Raw genomic sequence first — 23,858 nt, forward strand, 5'->3', positions numbered from 1 at the left:
TGCTCTGTTGAATTTGTGTGTTGTTTTTGCATTGTGATTATTTCTTTTGTGAATATTTTGTCTGTTGTAAAAATGCCGCGAAAGACTGTGAATAGTGTATCGCGAGGTATTGTGAATGAAATCACCGATTCGAACAACTCTACCGATAGGACAAGTGACACGCAGTGTAATGATGACAATCCTGCGTTCACTAACAGTCAGTGCGTTCCAACCACTAATGATGACTTTTGTCTTAATGATGAACAAACGAACTTGGTTATGTCCTCTGTTGGTTTGACGACAATCGATGACGCGGGGAGCTCTATTGTAATGAGCGCTGCCCAGCCTAACACGACCGGTTCACTAAATTCAAGTAACGTTCAGGCAAATATTTCAAATGAAAATGAACGGGACACAGAAAGTACGACGGATTTATTTAATTCCGAAATAATGTCTGACAGTGTACATCCGACTGACAAACCCTTTTGTGAATCTCAGAATAACCAAATGGCTACAGAAAGCGAGACAATTTTAGATCCACCATTAAACAGCACAGTGAATAAAGTAGGTAATGTTACCTCGGATCAATTGATGGCATTATTGCTACAAGTTCTTGAAAAACAAGACAACACTTCCAAACAGTTTAATGAAAAATTAGATAACAATGATGTAAATTTCAAGCAACTTAGTGAACAGGTCAAACAACAGAACGAAAAACAAGACAAGCTTAATGAAAAATTAGATAACAATTCCAGACAGTTAAATGAAAAATTAGATAACAATTCCAGACAGTTAAGTGAACAAATTAGAGCCGTTGCCGCGCAGTGCCATGACACTAAGGAACAGTTACGCGAGGAAATCGAGGCTTGTTCGCGAAAAAGTAGCGAAGAGATTAGAACTGTTGCTCAAGAATTAAGGGAAATGCAAACAGCCACAACAGAAACACTAAGAGCGGAAATCAGTACAGTCGCTAAACAATGCTCTGAAAAAGCTACACAATTACGCGACGAGTTTAAAACAATGACAACAGAACTTTCGCGCACAGTGGATGAAAAGATTGATGCGAAGTTCGAACAACAGAACACACAGATTAACGAACGCCTTAGTCTTCACATACAGAACAGTGATACGCGTTTCCGCAAATTTATTGAAGATCAAAATCAAGTAAAACGTCAAGTCATGGAAACAATCACTGCTCAGAGACAGGAAGACAAACGTAAAATGTTTGCGAAGGCAAAAACGTATGTAGACAACAATATTGCTACAGTGTCGGATAAAATTAATACCATCGAACAGTCAAACACAGAATTACGTGACGAAATTTCTGATCTGAAATTGAAAACAGACACATACACAACCGACTTTCAAACAGTGACCGACAGACTCGAACAATTAGAATTAACACAGGATTCCGATGTTACAAAACTGAACGAAACTACAAGTAAATTGCAAAAACAGATTAAGGCCACTGACACTAAAACCGATGATCAGGTTAAAATACTGACTGAAAAATGTGAAGAATTGGCCAGTCGTATTGACGTCATCGAAAGTACTAATGACAATAAATCAGACGATACTACACCGGTTTCATTTAATCAAACATTGGAATTTCAAAATTTACAGCAGACGATTAATGAGATTGATTCGTCTAATAACACCTTGCATAGAAAATTGTCAAGTTTACAGCAGGAGGTAACACAGATAAAAAACATTTCAGTTAATAACACATCACAGCAGACGCCACTTTTCGAACATTTGCCAGACTCGCGCAACGCGTATAATTTGGGTAATCTACAGAGAGTACGAGACTTAGAGGCCGAACAACCACAGTTCAATAGATTCTCTTACAATCCTGAACCTGTTCCATCACACAGAGACGATAATTTCGATTACAAACATTTTCTGTCAGTGAGAAAGTTTAAAGTGTTTAAAAACGACAGAACACAGATTCACCCGCTAGATTGGATACAACAATTTAGCTTTGCTTTTCCACCGACTTGGCCTGTAACGCATAAGCTTGAATTTATTTGCAGCTTTTTGGAAGGCGAACCGGCAACTCGTATGAGGCCGATCGCGAGGCAATGTTATTCAGTGGAAGAGTTTCAGAATGCGTTTCTATCTGCGTATTGGTCAAAGACGACACAGCGCGGAATTAAAGATCAGTTAATTAGCTTACCAAATTATGAGAACACGAATTTTTCCAGTGTGACGCAATTTTTTGAGCACATGGTGCAACAGAACCAGTACCTAAGTGAACCGTACAGTGAATCTGCACTTATTCAATTATGTATCTCTAAGCTACCGCGATCATTAAGAGTTTCACTTTTAACCGGCCAGCAAAAAGAAAATATTTCAGCATTCAGAGATCTGTTACAGCTGTTGGAGGTACAACAATCTGATTATTCTTTTGTGAACAAAAATTCTTCGTATAACAACGAAAGCCAACAGACGTACGGCAATTATGATCAAACACGTAATTTCAATAGGAGAAGTAACAGGCGCTTTAGGACCGACAACCAGCAAAATTTTAACAGCAGACAAAATTCACATTATCAACATCATCAAAACTTTCAGCAACAGGAGCCACCTTTTAGTAACAATAGACGTTTTGCACCACAACAGCATGAAGGTCAGCCGGTTAGCGTACCTAACCAACAATGGAATGCACAAGGTCAACCAGGCTTTAATGTTTCACCGCGTGCACGTGTAGTCCCTGATACAACAAATAGTAACGCACGGCAGCAAGGAAGCAACTACGTACAAAGAAGACAGTATTTTAATTCCTATCGCAATGCACCGTATAGGAATAACTATCACGACAGACGTGAAAATGACGAGCAAAATTATCAACGTACATATAATAATAGTCGATCTTACCAGCAACAAAATCATCAGCAACAACATATTCTAGTAAATGAACCCGACAGTAGGTATCATCCAGAGCGTAATGCGTCTGGAAGAAGTAATAGAACTGTTCAAATCGTAGAAATGCCACAACGTCCTCCTGACAATAATAACACGTCAGATAGAATCTGACTAAATACTGTACAGGACGCATCTTCCAATAACACAAGCACTAGTTTTGACACGCAAAATGTTGTTCACGAGAATGTAATTACGTTTGACGACATCAGAGACACTCTTTTGCAGGAAAAACCAATTGTTCAGAAAACCATTTCACATCCTGTCATCGAAATTAAAATAGGTTCATCGAAATTTTCAGCAGTAATTGATTCTGGGTCACCTATGTCAGTCATTAATGAGGAGACTTTTAACGAGTGTAACAAAGAGAATACGTATCCCACATTACCTTTAGGCAAAACCAAAGTGAAAGGAGCAGTATCAAGTAAAGGTGTTGACGTTAAATTACAGACGCATTTATCATTTTGCATTGGAGGTCATACTTTTCATTCAAATTTTTGGATTGTTCCCTTGTTGACAACAGACGTTATTTTAGGCATGAACTTTCTGGTACAACACGACGCAGTGGTCGATTTTCAAAATTCTTATTTAATGTTGAAGGACGAAAATGTACAATTGGCTTTAGAGTTTCAGCATTCATTATCTGCGGAAGAACAAACAATTAACTGCACAGAGCTCATTTCAGCAACACGTAACATAGACTGTAAGCCCGCATTGTTCACAGACACGTACGTACATAACTATAATACTCCAGACGAAGCTGACTACGACGTTATGCAGATGATTTCAGATAAAGTTAAACAAAGCAGTGCAAATTCAGACGACGAACGAACGCAGTTACACAAAATTCTTTTACAGCAAGCTCCAGTTTTCGACAACATTCCTGGTACTATGTCCGGTTTTATGTACGAATTTCAGGTCAAACAACACGACACATTTAAAGCTAAGCATTATCCCATTCCGTATATCCATAGGGAACAAGTCAAAAAGGAATTGCAAGACATGCTCGATCAAGGAATTATTGAACCAGCAGTTAGTCCGTACATAAACCCGCTGCATATTGTTAAGAAAAAAGATGGCTCACTTCGCCTTGTACTTGATTCACGTCACATTAATGACATTATTATTAATGAAACAGATCGACCACAGACTTTAGAGGAACTTTTACAGAAATTTCACGGTACAGCTATTTATTCTACACTAGATTTGAAATCGGGATTTTGGCAAATTCAACTTCATTCGAATTGCAGAAAATATACAGCTTTTCTCTGTTTTGGTGACTGTTATCAGTTTTGCAAATTACCATTCGGCTTAACTATTTCCTCTGCAGCTTTTATTCGCGGTTTGAACACAATACTTCCGACAGAACTTAAAGATAGAATCACGACGTACGTAGATGACATTCTAATCGCAGAAGCTAACTGGTCTGAACACAATCTGATTCTTGAACGACTGTTGCAAACTTTCCATGCACAAGGACTTACAGTTAACCTCAGTAAATCGCATTTTGGCAAAACTTCTATAAAATTTCTTGGACACGTAATTTCAGCAAAAGGCATTGCGCCTGATCCAGAAAAACTTCAAGCTCTACGTGACATTACTGTTCCTACAACGAAGAAACAATTACGCAGTTTTTTGGGTTTAATTAACTTTTTTCGCAAATTTATTCATCACTCTGCTTTAGACACGCCTAGATTATGCCAATTAACAGGTAAAAACACTATTTGGTCATGGGATAAGCAAGCACACTCTGAATTCGTGAACCTGAAACATGCTTTGTTGAATGCTCCACTTTTATCGCACCCAGACCTTACTAGAAATTTTTCTATTGCCACCGACAGTTCCAACACAGCTTTAGGTGTACACATTTTTCAGGAAATTGAAGAAGATGGCTCAACAGTAATCAAAAACATCGCATTTGCAAGCCGCATTTTGTCACCTGCTGAACGAAATTATTCCGTTACTGAACTAGAAACATTATGTGTTGTATGGGCTTTTACGAGATTTCGGCACTTTCTTTATGGCAGACATACCACCGTTTACACAGATCACAGAGCTATACAATTTTTACTTTCAGCTAAATTTACTCACGACAGATTAAGCAGATGGAAACTGTATTTACAGGAATTTAATTTTACGATTGTTCACATTCCCGGCACACAAAATGTTATAGCAGACGCACTTTCTCGTTCTCTCAGCAACAATCAGCAAGACGTAGCAACCAACTTCTGCAAAGCAAATTTCAGCGTCATGTACATTCAACAAGTTGCATTTGAAAATTTTATTTCATCGTCATTACAGGACATAGCACGAGAGCAAAGCAAAGACAATGTGTGGAAAGAAATTAAACACCTTTGGCAAGATAAGAATAATGTTACGATTAGAAACCACTACACTGTACGCAATGACATTCTGTTTCGCCGCTCTCATCCAGACAGTAACAATTGGTTATTATGCATTCCTGACGAAGTGGTTAACAAATTAATCTGGTACACTCATTTAAGCTACGCACATTATGGAGCAAGAAAATGTTTTCTTATACTGAGACAGAACTATTATTTTTCAAACATGGAAAAACGTATACGACGAGTTTTAGCGTCATGTAAAATTTGCCAGAAAGCTAAGTCTGACACCACTTCACACATTCCTCCATTATATCCCATTGTACCTGTTAAATTAAGACATATGGCCGCAGTAGACATTTTTGGTCCAATTCCGAGAACTAATAGAGGTTTTTGCTACATCTTTGTCGCTGTTGAACTCACTTCAAAATTTGTTACTTTCACTCCGTTACGCAAAGCTACTGCTAAAACTGTTTCGAAAGCATTTGTAAAGCATTTCTTATTTCATGTAGGGCATGTGATGAAAGTAATTTCTGACAATGGATCACAATTTCGTTCTGTCATATGGACACGCATGTTACGAGCTAGAAACATTTCTCCGATTTATATATCCAAGTACCACGCTTCTTCGAACCCTTGTGAACGATTAATGAAAGAAATTGGTAAACTGTGTAGAATATACTGCCACAAAAGACATGTTAATTGGGACACACATATACACTCATTCCAAGATGTAATTAATTCCATTCCAAATGAATCCACTATGCTATCTCCGTCTGTTATACTGAAAAACGTTGAACCACCAAACAAAATCAAAGAATTAGTAACATTTCCTACATCTCGTCGATTACGACACCACGAAATAATTGACATTGCGCTGAACAACATCAAACGTGCCGCAGAGCGCCGGAGAAGACAGCAAAAACAGGTTTGTAGACGCCGAGACTTTCACGTTGGACAGAAGATTTTAGTACGTACGCATTATTTATCCAGCAAATTAAAAGGTAGGTGCAGTAAATTTGAACTTCTATACGCAGGTCCATATCGGATTCGTAGCATTCCTCACCCCAATGTTGTACACGTCGAAACTCTGAGAACCAGAAAATCGAAAGGCAACCATCATGTGTCAAACATTAAACCCTTTATCGAATGAAACCACTTTACGATGTAACATGCTATGAGGCCGTTTACACATTTTATGACCACTTATGCAATTATATTCACATGACTAATTACTGATGATTATCGTATTTTTTCTTGGCAAGTGCCCGGCAAGGTAAGGTTAGCAGGTCGCTTTTCTTGTCGTTACACATCAGACCGTGCACATTTTTTCAGATGAACTTACACATTTTATGACCACTTATGCAATTATATTGACATTACTAATTACTGATGATTATCGTATATTTTTCTTGGCAAGTGCCCGGCAAGGTAAGGTTAGCAGGTCGCTCTTCTTGTCGTTACACACTAGACCGTGCATTTTTTCAGATGAACTTACGCATTTTATGAATAATTATGCAATTCTCTATAATGACGCATTAATTTTATCAAATTCTCTCTCCATTGAAGTCTTTAATTATCGCATCTATTAACTACACTACATATAAGCTGAACACAACGAATGTCACATTTTGTCTTTCTTATGTATGTACGATTGTTTTCATGTTTTGTTTGTATGCACTGTGAACTAGTTAAGGTATAACACACACCATTTGACTTTGACATTTTGCCTTGTGATATCTCAACATCGTGACTGTTTTACATTTTCCTTTTTTGCTGCTGCATTACGATATTCTCTGTACACTTTTTGCCTTTAAACACTGTCTGTGCTTTGAGATATTACGTTTTCTGTCATGTTATGTTGTATGCTTAATTGAGTCACCATTAACCAGTCACTATTTAATGGGTATATGATTTAAATGCAAGACATTAATCTTTGTTCATCAATTTTAGAAATAAATGATGCGTACAGGAAATGAATTAAACAGAAGTGGGAATTTCACCTATGGAATAAACGAAAGAAGATGCAATAAGCTAAGAGGACGAGTAAATGGATCAGAATTAACAAGCATTAACCAGAATATATTATACACATCGCAGAATAGCAGTCTTAACCAATTTTTTCTTTCAGAATACAAAGCGATTGATGCAAGCTGTCAGACAGAACTACACATTTTAGTTTTAAGTGATGAAATATGCTAGGGATTAGGAATAGTTGTGTGATGAATAATGAAATGATTTTTGCAGATGATAATGAATGCTGATAATGAACAATGATGAAGAATATGGTACTATGAATAATGAAGTTTTTGTTTACAGGTGATGATAATGATGGAGTTATGATGATATGAATAATGAAGTTTTTCTTTACAGATGAGGATAATGTTGAAGTTATGTATTTATGCTATGTAGTTATTTAAGTATTTGTTGCAGTTTACTTTGACAGCAGGTGTTATATTGCGTAGTAGGATGACTGAAGGTTTTGGAAAGGACAGCTATGGAACACATATTTTTTATACACATTTCACTACCTGTTAATTCGAAGTTCACTACTTTTCAGCATAGTCTGCGTTTCTTCTTTCAGCTCAATAATCCATTTTCTATTTTTCTTTCAGGAGAAGCTTTTTATGATACTTACTAAACTTGTTACCTATTATACCTGTTCTAGTACTTGCATTTTTTTTACCCACTTGTGTCTATCATTTATAAATGTGATAACCTTGCTACAGCTGACTCATGACGAATGACGTTACACAATCTTTTCATTTATAGGAACAACCTAGAAGCAATTTTTTCTCTTATTTCTTCTTGCTTTCCCTTATAATTACCCAAAGCAATGCATTGCTAGCAGAAAAAACAAAATGTATTAACAGTCCCAGATAATGTCACTAGTTTATGATAATTCTGAATAACACTGATCAGCTCTGAATAGTATGTCACTTGAATAATGACTTCTTAATGATACCAAAACATAATTGCCACTATCTATTGTAATGAGAGTACTTATTATGCCCATGCTTATTAATGCTACTAATGTTTTGTACTATTCAATACTTGCTGGCCACTGAGTGCCCATAATTAATGTAACTTATGATGCCCATGCTTATTAATGCTAATAATGTTTTGTACTATTCAATACTTGCTGGCCACTGAGTGCCCATAATTAATGTAATTACTTATTATGCTCATGATTATTAAGGCTATGACTGTAATTAACTGATTTTTAATAATGATTTCTTAATGATATGAAGAATACTGAATGATGAATAATGTTTTATACTATTCAATACTTGCTGGCCACTGAGTGCCCATAATTAATGTAACTTATAATGCCCATGCTTATTAATGCTATGACTGTAATTAACTGATTTTTCTAATAATGATTTCTTAATGATATGAAGAATACTGAATGATGAATAATGTTTTATACTATTCAATACTTGCTGGCCACTGAGTGCCAATAATTAGTGTAACTTAACGTTTTGTTAGTGTTTTCAATGATGACTTCCCATATTAATACTGAATGATGATAAATATTTTGTACTAATCGAAAGTTGCTAGGCCACTGAGTGTTAATAGTTACTTGTAAATATGTCATTTGAATGAGGAAAAATGTTTTGTAATACTCAATACTTGATGGCGATTGATTACCACTCTTGTCTTTAAATTAATTAATGAACATTTTTCTGTAATACTACATTCATGGTACAGAAATGTTCAATGACTAGAGTATGGATACCGCAAACTACTTATGTAATCACTAATCAAGACTTGTGTGTTAGTTAATGTCCTTCACCTTCTGACCTAACTACCTGAAATTATTGTAACATCCATTTGTCTTGTCCATCCTCATTATCATGGAGCACTATATTTGGTTTTTGCACTAATTCTACGTTGGTGTGCCGCCTCTTAAAAGCGTGGTGTTGACACGACATGCTGTCCACCACTGTAGGCGAAGAAACTACTTATGTAATCACTAATCAAGACTTTGTTATGGAGCACTGTGTGCCGCCTCTTAAGAGCGTGGTGTTGACACGACATGCTGTCCACCACCGTAAGCGATGAAGACGTTATTCTGGTCCCACTGTTTGGTGTACCTGGTATACTGCCAAATGATAGTATGGAATACTACTACGACGTTTCACTGTCTTGATACGCTGATAAATACTTCTGGGAACGGAACTGCAGATTGTATCACTTAGTTGTGATTCTGTGGAAAGATATGGACTTTCAGTGCAGCTATGTGCAAACTAAAGTGCTACAACCATGATGCAATCCTTCCTTTCCTATCCTAATAATGAAAATCATTTTTACTAACACCATTTATGTTCATGGCATATACATTTTTTCTCGATTTGTTGAACTCTAGTGCGAGTACACTTGTGTCACTTGTCGACATGATTTTTGCCATTTGTTGTCAAAATACTAAAGACATTTTCGATTTGTTTTGAAGTGCAGTATGTGTGCACTCTTGTCATCTATATTGTATATACTTTTTGTGATTTGATGATTTTTTCTACTCTTGCGTTTATTTGTTATAAAAAATGTTCAAAAGTTTTCAGTGCATGTGCACTTATGTGAATATGTTTTCAACTGAACTACAGTGCCTGTGCACTCTTCTCAATTTTCGATATGATTTGTGTTCATTCTGTATACCTTTTATGATTTATGTCATTTGTTACTCTTGTATATACATTTCGTCTTTTACTGATATGTTCTCCACTGCAGTGCATGTGCACTCATGACACTTGTCAACATGATTTTTTTTTGCCTGCTATGAAACTGCTAAAGAATTTTTTAGTGTGTGTACACTTTGTTATCTGTCAAATAATTTGTATATACATCTTTCCTGATTTGTTTTGTACTTATATTTTGTCTTGTCTGTAATGTTTTGTAATCGGTGCATGCGCACAACATTTAATTCATGTGATACATCTAAATATTTTGTAAATGTTAATTAATTAAAAGAAAAATTTGTTACGATGGCAAGTCCAAATGACTCACCATCGCTGCCAAATTTTTGCCCCCCCAGTGGAGGGTTATGAAACACGTATGTTGTGCGGCAGCGATGCTGAGACATTGTAGAATCTCTGACCAGAGCAGTTGCGCTCGACTCGCAGTAGCGAGCAGTCAGTCAGTCTGCAGTAGTCAGTCCTCAGTAGTGCTTGGAGTCGGTTGGTAGCAGTAGCGGAGAGCAGTCGGCGGGCGTCGGCATCGCAATGGTCGAGATTCAGGACGAGGTATAATTTATTTAAATAAATAATCATGCAGCTTTGCGCTCATCAGATAATGTAACGAACAGTCATTGTAATTTAACTTTCAAAAATCGCCCCCAATAATAATTTTGATTTAAAAGCAATTTTAGAGACAATCATTCAAATTTCCTTCCATTTCCTTTTAACAAAGATTTTTAAAAGGTACTTCCAATGCTTTTCATGCAAGCGCCAGAGAACAATAAGAGCAGAATTTTGACATGCAGTTTCACTAAGGTAAGAAATTTATTCTCGTTTCGCACAGGGCAAACACCGACTTTTCGGTTGAATTGAGTTTAGGTTATCATTACAGTTTCATTATCATGGGATTAGCGTTCATTATTTAATCGGAACTTGTACTTGAGTCAGATAGCGAGCTTTCATTTAATTGTCTTTGCCATTAATATTCTTGTGGGGAGTTTATACTTAGCTGTGGCACCATTACTAATAAATATTGTTTTTATTTTTTTAGAATATGTTGTGGGGAGGTTACACTTGGCTCCATTTCTATTAAGTATTGTCCTTTAAATTTTCCGTGGGGAGGTTACAATCTTTACCACGACAATTAGTGGCTATGTGCACACTACATATCCTGAATTAATCTTATAATCTTCTGAAGTCACCTGCGTTCCCGCCACAGTACAGTCAATGCAAGTGGACGCCTTGGTTGTATAATAACCGTCCACGGACGCCGCTGGAACCAGGACTACACATCGTATCACAACAGACTCGTTTGAAAGGGAAACTATGTAAAACCAGACCACAGAAACATTCAATAACAACTCCCTATGCTCTGCTGTAGCACCCACACATTATAACCATGAAATTAAAGATTCCGTAGTTAAGAATTGCTGTGTAGCGGTGGAAAGCCGAATTCCGTCCACTAAAACAGACACCATTGAATTGACCAATAATCTAAAGCGTAAGCTATCCTAATAATTTCAACATTCATCGAGTAACGCAATCTTGACGAGAAATGGCGGCGCTAGATTTTCAGCTTCTAGGCTCAGTTCTCAATAGCCACTTGCAACACGGTAACCAACAGATTGACAAAAGAACCAATAAAAGATCAGGTGAACTCAACTCAGCTTTACTACAGATAATGACACAGGCTTGGTGCGAGCATAACTACACCCAAGTGATTGCGTGTGCGCACACAGTATGCCGGCAGCGTTGCCCCAAGCGCCACAGCAATAGCACCCGGTAGCGCCAGCAGACTAACGTGGTAAGGAACGTACAGAGATTAAGCCCACTGTCTGAAAGCACTAACACCAGGTGCTCAACACAAATTACATTCGGTGGCTCCGCGTCGATTAGAATACATACGTAGATCGTCATTAAGGCCAGGCAAGGTACTATAAACAGCAATAAGCTTCGCCAAGACCGTCACACGTACCTTTTCCATTGCACACGTATATCCATCGGCCAAATCATCATCGGATTTCAGCTATTTAAATCGCTTCTATTTTGTCATTTTGGCCGGCCTCTGTGGCCGAGCGGTTCTAGGCGCTTCAGTCCGGAACCGCGCTGCTGCTACGGTCGCAGGTTCGCATCCTGCCTCGGGCATGGATATGTGTGATGCTTTTAGGTTAGTTAGGTTTAAGTAGTTCGAAGTCTAGCGGACTGATGACAGATGTTAAATCCCATAGTGCTTAGAGCCATTTCAACCATTTTGTCATTTTGACTCTGCGCGCAAATCGTACATCTATAAAAACACGTCGTTCTTGGTACAATTTATTATAATTGCTACTATAGTTAAACGTCATGTAATGATTTACCGGCGGGTAAAGCTTTTATGACTTGCACGTTAAAGCCCAGGTTCTAAAATCCCACAACGACTTCATGGTGTTGTAATAATGAGTGTGGAATTGCAAACTGGAAACTTGCTGGTACGCATTTCGCCACATCCATGTTCATTTTCCACTTTCTGAAAGATTATGTGACTTCCTCATTAATGGAATAGAAGTAAATTCTGTAATATTCGATGTTGCGTGCATATAAGAGTGCTCTCTCAGGAGTGAGTTGTTAACAGTCAATAATTTACAAATTAAGCATCAATACGCAAATGCGAGTAAATATTCAGATCACGTTGGTCATGCCGTAAAACAGATTTACACTCAGAATAAAAGGCATAGCAAAAACTGACACATCTGCAAAAGAATTAAAAGTTAACTTAGTATCGGCCATCTACGAAATATAACAGCAAATTTGCGAGCTACTTCTTGTATGACGCTTCTTTGCCAAACAAGAATGTCTTCAATTAAAGTACTTCTGTGACCCCAATATGACGTTTTACGTCATTTTATTACAAGAAATTGAACCAATACCGACGCATTTTCCGGTAGATCCTTAATGTGCTGGTGTTTTGAAACAGCATTTATTCATGCATCATAAGTTAAATGATCTGCCTCTTTAATGCGTCTGCTAGAATGGCTGTCCATCCATTTTAATTACAGACCAACTCCTGAAATTAGTTTTCAGAGTTTCTAAAAATAAACGTAAAGGGTTGATACACCTTATTCAACAATGCTGAATATATACCTTAACTAGTCTCAGTGCTGGCTGGCTCCAGCTTTTATTTATTTATTTATTTTCTTTTAAATCAGTAAGGCCTCTCACATTCGGGATTGACGTAGACGTATTAGGAAAAGTAGTTAGAACAAATTTATGGAGTAAATTTCGGAATTAATTCTTGAAAACACTTTACTCTCTCCCTTATCCACAACCTAGTCCACATGTATGCAGATTCTTACATATTTAGAAACACGGTAACTTCGAGGTTAACGTACTCTCGCAGTGAAGAAATATCGTAACCTCCAGTTCTCTCTCAGGCCAATGGTATTGTTTTGAGCGTTATGTTCGCCTCACGATCAAGAAAGTCGATAGACAGCTCTTTCTGTGTTCGATACAGCGTGTGAAGTTAAAATGACGTCTTGTGAAGTGAGTGTACTTTCCACGAAAGGGTGCTAGAATTCTGCTGGAACTAGTAGAGTTTTGCAGCTCATCCGAACTGCTCACTCACTTGATTTTTATTTCTATTCTTCCTTCCCTTCAGAGAGCTTCCTTTTACATTGTAGAACTTCTCGTACTCGCTCAGCTCCTTCACATGTCTTATTTTACATGTTCTTTGACATTGTTAGACATGTAGCACCTTTGTAAATTGAACTTTCAGAAAGCATTCAGCATCTTATTATTTTTAGACATTTTACGAAACCATCTTTGAATGTAAAATGATAAAATTCCTCGAGCTGGGGATTGATTTGCGAAGACATTACCGCTGTTGCATAATGCCGACGTGCCATTGTTGCTAATAAACGGCAGCGTTGCCAAAACCGACCCTCTCCTGTTCCACAGTGGGCGCTTCTCCGCCCTCCCCTGTCGTCACGCGATGTGCGCGCATTTCTCTCAGTCCCCACCGCGCCGCATCTGCTCTGCGCGCGACCTAGAGCGTGAGCAGGAGCCAGTGCTCACGCTCATAATCAGCGAGTTGTTAAGACGTGCTCTAGGGGATCTGATCACCAGTGAGTGACTTTTGTTGTACATGACATGCCTGAACAAATTTGTGGACTCCATTGCTCAACGAATTGTGGCCCTTTATCAACGGTAGAGGCTGTGTTACACGACAATACCCGGTATTCTCCTGGGGGTGTCTGATCTTTCGTCCGCTGTGTTGATGGGTTATAATATCTGCGGAGTATTGCGCTGAGATATCGATGTATCAAATATATCAGTTACGAGGTCGTGCTGAAAAGTAATGCCACCGAATTTTTTATGTAAAAAGTCGTAATGCTTTTTAAATAAAGCATTATTAACATTGTAAATCTTTATTCTTAATCTCTTCATATCAGCAGCCTTCTCCATCTAGAGGGCTCCGAACTGTAGCATGTAAAATGGCGGTGTGTAACACAGCTCTCTCGATGCGTGAGAAACAGTGCGCTGTAATCGACTTTCGAATTCGAAGAGTTGGTCAACACATGGAGCACCTTACCTTCAGCGTGACAATGCCAGACCACACACGAGTGCTCCGATATCTACAGCCACCCGGCGTTTTGGGTTCGCGTCATCGATTATCACACAGACCCGACTTGACCCTATCCGATTTTTTTGTGTTTCCAAAACTTAGAGAACACCTTCGACGATTTCACTTTAATAGTGATGAAGTGGAGTAAGCCGAGGTGAGGTTGTGGCTCCGTCAACAAAGTCAAACATGCTACAGCGACGGTAGCGACAAACTGGCCCCTCGTTCGGATAAATGTGTTCGTCACCAGGATACCTATGTTGAGAAATAAATATGTAGACATGAAGAATAAAGAAGTAGATTGTTAACAACGTTTGTTTTTCACAGAAAAAATTCGGAGGCATTACTTTTCAGCACGCCCTCGTATTTAGTGAGAACAAGTGGGTAAAGCTTCAGTTACATCATCAACAATTTCTACTGCAGTCATTCTTCATATGAACTATCAAAGGAGCAGTGTAACCTCAAAGTCGGCGTTTGTGGATGATGGTGCTGCATGGCCTCTCTGAAGCGCCTGCGCGCACTCGGGGCGAGCGTTCGGCCGCGGAATGGCACGGACGATAAAGCAGGCCGGCCAGCGCTGACGTCACGGCCTGGGCCGGCAAACGAGAGATGCCTTATCTCGGCCTTCCGTGCCAGCTTTTTCTCAGCTGCCACCGCCCACGCCCGCCCCGCATAGCTGCCTTGTGAGCCATGGCGTCTAAAAGACTGGAATACAGTGGGATGGAGAGAGGGGGGGGGGGGCGGTGTCGAGGAGGAGCAGCAGCAGCAGGAGAAGGAAAAGAAAAGGGAGACGAACGCACAGGGTGTTCTTTCCCCGTGCAGTGTTGCACAATGTTATCTTGCCAGTCTCGATATGTGCTGTAGCCACGTATCCCAGTAAAACAACTGTAGACAACTGTAGAAAAAACACAGTGCGAAGAAATCACGTCGTGTGTAGGACGGCAGTACGACATTTCCTGGTGTCTCCTTTCTCACTGTCTCGCCACAGACTGGGAAAGCATGTATGTTTTATCTTCCGGAAACCTAGCACTGTTGTTGCCCCGCCGGACTGAAATAAATAGTAACAAGCTGCGTCTTTTTTCAGATAGCGGCCTTTGTTATTTTCCCACACTTTTACCGTCAAGAAGGACGTACTGAAGTTACTGCTGTACTGTCCTAGCTTGCTAAAGCGCCATCTTAAGACTTTTCGATACATACATCTTTTATGAAGCTTATACGTTGTTGACAGGGAGTGCGCGCGAGCACACACACACACAAACACACACACACAAACACACACACACAAACACGCGCGCGCTGCGCGTATTATATGGTTCAGTTTGAAGATACGTGTAAAACCACTATAGCCCCGAAACATGCACACTGTGATTTTTTAGAAGGAAATGATCCTTGAGATGATAAGGAGCAAAAACTGTCATACCGACATATAACTGAAAATGCGGTCCAATGTGGATGCAGGAGAACTTTGGGGATGAAAGTTTCTCTGATTGAAAGCACACGTGAGAATAAATCATGGAGCGGAAAAGTTCTGTCTGTACGAGTGTTTAGCCCCACACTCAACAGACTAGTGAGCTGGAGCACCATCATGTAGCAACCACCATTACCTAGCATACCACCAAAGGCGCAGCTTTCAGCAGGGAAGGCGAGAACTACAGATATGCCTCGCCTGTTAGGTGTTGGTGGAAGGATGTATGGCCCTACAAGCCAATCACCAACCATCCCTGCCTACACACTGAGGCTGAACTGCTGCTGATGGTTGGCTCTCGCCATACCATGACGATTCTCCGTAGCCCACAGGTGGGTGCTGTGAAGCATAATTAATGCTAGTAGGTTTGCAGTGGCCATTCTGGATGACCTTGACCTCAAGTATCAGGGTGGTACACTGCTAAGGAAATTCAGTGTCGGGTACCATTTGGACTCCTTGATGCTCCTCCCCCCCCCCTTCCACTCCACCACCCCTAGGGAATCACGAAGAATTTGATCAAGGTAACCCGGAGGAACCTTCCACAAGCATTAGGCAATTGTATCATGTGAAATAAAAATTACGGTAACTCCCTGTCACCCAGTGGAGGCAGAATAAAATGGCAGGATACTCACCCTGCCCCTCCCCCCCCCCAATGGACCAATGAGGATCAAGCATCCCCTCCTCCAAATTTTCATATTTTATAACTTGGACATTTATGTGGGTGGATTTCACTTAGGAGCTGGGCAACAAAAGGAGAGAGTCAGGCTGTGTCTCTTTGTTAATAACAAAGTCATGTTAAGTCACATTACTTTACTTTTAGACTATGACTGTTTGTTAATGACAATTTAATATTATGTGAATTGACACACCAATGGAGACTACACTCTGGCAGGTATATGAGTACTCTTAACTTTTCCACAATTTTACGAATTTATCCATATATTCGATATTTTTTGTATTTTCCTCAATTTTACAAATTTTTCACTCGATTTCGTATTTTTACCAGGTTTTCGACAATTCTACATATTTTCCACATATCTTGTATTTTACCCAATTATACAATATTCGCTCCACTATTCCCAACATTGCTTCAGTGTCGTAATGCTCTCTGCCAGTCTCAGTGCAGCGTGTGACCAAATCTCGTGTCATTGTCACCGAAGAACACCTTACACATCATCTTTTATAACTGGAACACCTGAGTGGGCATCGTAGAGAGAGGTTGTAGTCTGTGTCTATTTGCTAGTAACAGATTAATTTAACATAATTTGTTATTAACAAAGAGAAACAGCTGATCCTCTCCCTATACTGCTCAGATCCTAAGTTATCCCCATCCACCAAGTGTCCCAGTTATAAAAGATGAAGATGGGGATAAGGAGGACGAGGTGCTTGATCCTTATTAGTCCAGGGGGAGGGGAGGGGTATCCTGAAATTATATAGTGTTCCTTTTGGCTGAAAAGTGGTTACCACATTTTTATGTACAGGGTGATTGTAACTAAAGTTAAACTTTCAAACCGCTGTAGAAATAACACCACTGGTCAGAATAACGTCAAATTGCAACGGAATAGTATCGGAGAAGGGGAAAACGTATGGAAGAAGAAAAATAAATAATTAAAAAATGTAGCAATAGATGTCGCTGTAAGCATCATAATTTAATAGTGGTCGACTACAAATGACAAATGAATCATACAACAATGCCTAAAGAATACGTTTGACGTTAAACATACTGTTCTACTCAGTGTGCATGGGTCTACATGTGTGATACTGTTAGTTACGTAAGCACATCCACCACGGAAAGGTCATATCACATCGGATGGAAAAAATCGGTTTTTAATTATCCTGAGGCCAAAATCGCATAAAAAGCATAAATCAAATCGGATAATTAATTTCCGTGTGACTGGCGCAAAACATGTTCAATATACTGTCCACCGTTTTCTGCAACAAAAAAATGCTTCAAATGGCTCTGAGCATAATGGGACTTAACATCTGAGGTCATCAGTCCCCTAGAACTTAGAACTACTTAAACCTAACTAACCTAAGGACATCACACACATCCATGCCCGATGCAGGATTCGAACCGGCGACCGTAGCGGTCGCGCGGTTCCGGACTGTAGCGCCTAGAACCGCTCGGCCACCTCGGCCGGCTTTTCTGCAACAAGTTGAAATCGAGAAATAGCATGTTCCACAACTGATCGAAGTGTTTCCGGCGTCACGTTCAGAATGTGTTGGGCAATGCGTGCCTTCAGTGCAGCTAAGTTTGCAATCGGTATTTCCGAAATGGCGGCTCAGCAGCTGCTTCACTGAATTTGCAGTGTGCGGAGTTGCACCATCTTGCATAAAAATGATCCCATCCACACATCCAGGCTGTTGAAGAGCTGGAATGACGTGGTTGCGCAAGAGACAAAAAATGGCTCTGAGCACTATGGGACTTAACATCTGTGGTCAGCCGGGCGGTGTGGCCGTGCGGTTCTAGGCGCTTCAGTCTGGAACCGCGTGACCGCTACGGTCGCAGGTTCGAATCCTGCCTCGGGCATGGATGTGTGTGATGTCCTTAGGTTAGTTAGGTTTAATTAGTTCTAAGTTCTAGGCGACTGATGACCCCAGAAGTTAAGTCGCATAGTGCTCGGAGCCATGTGAACCATTTGAGCCATCTGTGGTCATCAGTCCCCTAGAACTTAGAACTACTTAAACCTCACTAACCTAAGGACATCACACACATCCATGCCCGAGGCAGGATTCTAACTGCGACCGTAGCGGTCACGCGGTTCCAGACTGAAGCGCCTAGAACCGACCGGCGTAAGAGAAACTCGTAGCGCTTATGAGTGACGGTACAGGTAACAGGAGCGGAAGCTCCTGTCTCTTCGAAAAAATATGGCCCTTTGGTAAATGATGCTGTAAACCCGTACCACACAGTGATCTTTTCAGGGTGAAGTGGTACCGGTTGATTTGCGTGTGGATTTTCCTTTGCCCATATTCGACAATTCTGTGTATTGACATATCCTGTCTGATGGAAGTGGTCTTCGTCTGTCCACAAAATCTTCCACGGCCAGGCATTGTCCATTTCCAAGCCAGCAAGAAATTCTAAAGCCAAGGTCTCTCTTGCTGGCGGGTCAGCAGGAAGCAACTCGTGCACATGGGTAATTTTGAACGGATATCAAAGAAGGATGTATCGTAGGATTTTACACATCGTGCTCACGGGAATGTCCAATGTTCGAGCAATTCTCCGTGCACTACACGTTTGCACACCATCACTCTTCTTCTCCTGCATTGCTGTGGCCACTGCTTCCATTGACGTCGAATCAATTCGTTTCCTCCCTCTATCATGTTGCACACCAAAAGAACGCGTCTTTTCGAATTTCCGAATCATTTTCTCCAGATCGACGGCAGTCATCGGGCCAACGCCTTTTTCAAACCCTTCAGTTTCCGGAACTTCTACAGAGCGACGTGTGCACAGTCATCGTTCTTGTAATATAGCTTTACAAGACGAGCCGGCCACTGTGGCCGACCAGTTCTAGGCGCTTCAGTCCGGAACCGCGCTGCTGCTACGGTCGCAGGTTCGAATCCTGCGTCGGGTGTGGATGTGTGTGCTGTCCTTAGGTTAGTTAGTTTTAATTAGTTCTAAGTCTAGGGGACTGATGACTTCAGATGTTAAGTCCCGTAATGGTTAGAGCCATTTGAACCATTTTTTACAAGCAGAGCGCGATCCTGTATTGTGACAGTCTTAACGAACATCGCAGACACAAAAGGAGGAAAAGCCGTGTATCCGGCGTGTTTATACCAGCTTCAGTGGGTGATGGGCATGAGAGGTGTTTTCGTTTCCGTATTCAGACACACACACAGCGCCGTCTATTGATCAGTTTTCACACAACCTTTTTTCTTCTGCCATCCGTTTTCCCCCTTCTCCGATAATATTGCGTTGCAGTTTGGCGTCATTCTGACCAGTGGTGTTATCTCTACAGCGTTTTGAAGGTATAACTTTAATTATAATCACCGTGTACTTGACACAGTTCCTTAATGCTTGTGGGTGCCTTTCCGGGGGTGACACTGATCAGTTCTCAATGGTTTCACGCGGGAGAGGGAGTCTGTGGCACCAAGGAGCCATAGTGGCTAACCTGACACTACATGTCCTCATTACTGCAACCTGTTACTCATGGTCAAGGTCATCTAGAATGCCCACTGCTATCCTCGTGATGCTACAACCCCTCGTAAAGGTAGTTTCACCTGTTAATAGAATGGATGACAAAAATCCCACCACCGCAGAGGCTAACCCTTATGTAGTAAGATCTAAACGCAATTTGTTATGGAGAATGTTCCACACGTCGTCTGGCGTACCTTATGCTGGCGGGTCACTGGCCTGGTTCTCATACAGAGTCACTGTCAAACAATCGTATCTTCAGCTTCAGGTGGGCGCCCTGCCCTTGGAACGCGACCTTTTTTTGATCCTCATTCTCTCGGGGATCGTTTACTTTCCTGCAGCTTGTCCCTATTTAGCAAAATCGTCCTGTATACCTTACTTTATTTCTTCGTTGTATCTGTTTCGAGTAGTGCAGCCAATTTTGTTCAAAAAGGGCCGTCATTGGACATACAGCAAATGATATTGCAGTCATATTTCTTCGTTACTCTGTGTATTATCTAACGTGTTGTGAATGGGCTGTGTAGTAATAAATTCCACCAATAGAGACAGTAAGGTCGACCTTCTGATACATATCTCACAACTAATTAACACTTCGCACAAGCTCGAAACTTGATTCACAGACATTAGAAGAAAACAGCACTCGTTTCGAGGTTTTCACAGTCCCGTAAGTAATAATGGAGCAGTTTGGACTAGCTTCTTACATACAAGCCGGCCGCGGTGGTCTAGCGGTTCTAGGCGCTCAGTCAGGAACCGCGCGACTGCTACGGTCGCAGGTTCGAATCCTGCCTCGGGCATGGATGTGTGTGATGTCCTTAGGTTAGTTAGGTTTAAGTAGTTCTAAGTTCTAGGGGACTGATGACCTTAGAAGTTAAGTCCCATAATGCTCAGAGCCATCCCATAGCTTCTTACATAGACTTCCATAACACTGTTTAAGGTAAGTGTGGTTGATCTTGTTTCTTTGAATTAATACATTTCTTAAATACTTCAACGTAAAAACCTTAGCCTACTGGAACTTACCAGTCGGCTATCGTTGTTAAATGGTAATATGAACTGGAAAGAATCAACGCAAAAGAAATATGATTTTCGCACATTGGCCATTCACAAAACACTTGTCTCTTCGTTTCAGATCTGTGTATCTAAGAAAATCGAATTCAGTCCCTAAAAACGGTTTCTTCACACCTGCTCGTCATCCTAAGTTTACAAAGCCTCATACAGACTGCTTACGCGACTCAGAACCGATTACACACACACACACACACACACACACACACACACACACACACACAAAAACCCAAACGCGCGCGCGCACGCACGCACGCACGCACGCACGCACGCACATTACCTGACCGACCGAGGTACTTAAGACAGTGCATTTTCATGTGGGAGGGCGGTGGATGATCTCCGTCCTGACATCAAGATTTATATTTCCCAAAAACGTTTAACTCAAATGCCGGGATGTTTACTTTGAATCGGACACGGACAGTTTCCTTCTCCATCCTACCCCCAGGGGCCTGTTCAGAGGGCCGGCGCCATGTGCGACAACACCACTCATCATTACGTGATGCTGTCGTCTGGCTGTAATGTGCCAAACATTTCTCGCAGATGTGGCAGGGGGACATGAACGCTTCAGGCACACGTCGCGAATGTTCTTTCCGTCTTCTATAGTCGTGTTCCTTACGCAGAGATGGACGGTCGTAGGTCCGATGTTAGCACTCACTGTTACTGTAATGAGATTCGCTACAGGTTTTATGGGCTGCTTGGTAACTGACAGCCTGTATTTAAATAATTTATTAGGTGTGGCTTGATAATTTTTTATGACAAGAAGCATACTGGTGGAATGCGTGCCGCTCGTAAACATAAACACTTTGAAAATAATGACGCACAATCGAAGTAGAATAGAACGCACTCTCGCACTTCACGTCTTGCAACGTGCACCTACACCCTGAGGCAATAGACTTATTAAATTATAAATTAGTTACCTGGAACTACAAGACCTTGCTGTACGTGTCTGTCACCGCACACCACCACTGTCAGACTTATGATACACCCTCTTCTCAGGCCATTCCAGAGTCTCTTTCTCAAAAACTAGCCAGTCCTGGGCCAGGAAAGGCAAAGCTTCTTCATAACGACTTGCTCTGGACAGGGAATGTCAGACGAGAAAACGTATTTCTCAGTCGTTTCACGTCATCGAGCACGCCTCCAACGCATGATGACGACGCAATATGTGTCGTTAAGCGGAGTTGATCCCAGAGGGCACAGCTTTACAATTCCCATATACCGCATTATTTGGCTAGAATAACAGTGTCCCAACAAACGAAATTAACGTTCGAGATTTGACAGATTCGAACATGGCGCCAATTAGCCAAAAACATTGCACATGGAACACATGTAATTGACCTTAAAATTTAGTTACAGAAATCTGAAATCATCAGGTGAACGACACACAGCAAACTTCATTATTTATTTGTTATAAAGTTTAATATGTGTCATCGCAACTGGTTTCGGTTGACCAATGACCACCTTTAGATCAGAATTTCACTGTAATTGGTATGTAAAACATCGGACAGTGACAACTACCACAGTTTGGTAACTAAGAGTAATTTTTGAAAATATCGAAAATATCACAAGGGTATATCTGTTGGTGTCTAAAACCAATAGGAGGCTCTCTGCAGCGATTTTTTGGGTCACTATAGTCGAGATAATCACCTGAGATATTCAGCAACTGTGTAGATGTGTAAGATAATTCTCAGTTTTGTTCTGTCCCAGTTGCAAATGGCCGAGCGGTTCTAGGCGCTACAGTCTGGAAACGCGAGACCGCTACGGTCGCAGGTTCGAATCCTGCCTCGGGCATGGATGTGTGTGATGTCCTTAGGTTAGTTAGGTTTAAGTAGTTCTAAGTTCTAGGAGACTGATGACCTCAGAAGTTAAGTCCCATAGTGCTCAGAGCCACTTGAACAAATTTTGAACCAGTTGCACATTTCTAATTAGGTTACATATTTCGATCACTCTGTATCATTTTCAGATTCAAGCAGTTGCGTGAGCTATGTGTATGCGAGAAGAAAAGACGGGCTGCTGACGCAACTACTTAGATCCGAAGATGATCCCGAGAGATCGAAACATGTAATGTAGTTCAAACTGTGCAACCGAGACACAACAATAAATGAGAATTATCTTAGTTGTTTGGTTGTTCATACGTCGTACGCTCCAGTTGCTGTGGAAATATGACCTGCAGATGTTGTTTGGTCAACCGAAAGCGGTAATGATCGAGTTAGTATTGACTGATTGCGATAAAGATTATTGAAATGTAGTGGCTGGTTACGCTATGGTTATATATATATTTGAAGAAAACAGCCCACCAAGCATGTAAATGTGTGAACACGGTGGCCGATGTGCGCATTTCTTAAGAATGACTTCCATCGTCCACCGCGGCATGCTAACTAGCAAGTACCGTCTGGTGAGTCGTAGCGATCGCTGAGCGCACTGCGCCTAGCGGGTGCTCTCCTCACTTGGATCGCGGCCCGCGGCCGCCTTGGCGCCAGTGTTTGTGTTGATTGCCCGAGGAGGTGTGGGCGGCGTGGCGTGGCCTGCTGCTCGGCAGGGTCGCTGACCCGCCACCCGGGACGGCCCTCTTTGCACACATTCCCTCCCTCTGCCCCTCCCGCCGTACCTCCTGTAACTTAAGATATTCCTCGCAAACCTGCCGTCTATATCGAAACCGTTCTGTCACGTCACACAAGTCACAAAGTAA

Source organism: Schistocerca nitens, chromosome 4 (assembly GCF_023898315.1).
Source record: "Schistocerca nitens isolate TAMUIC-IGC-003100 chromosome 4, iqSchNite1.1, whole genome shotgun sequence".
Lineage (NCBI taxonomy): Eukaryota > Metazoa > Arthropoda > Insecta > Orthoptera > Acrididae > Schistocerca > Schistocerca nitens.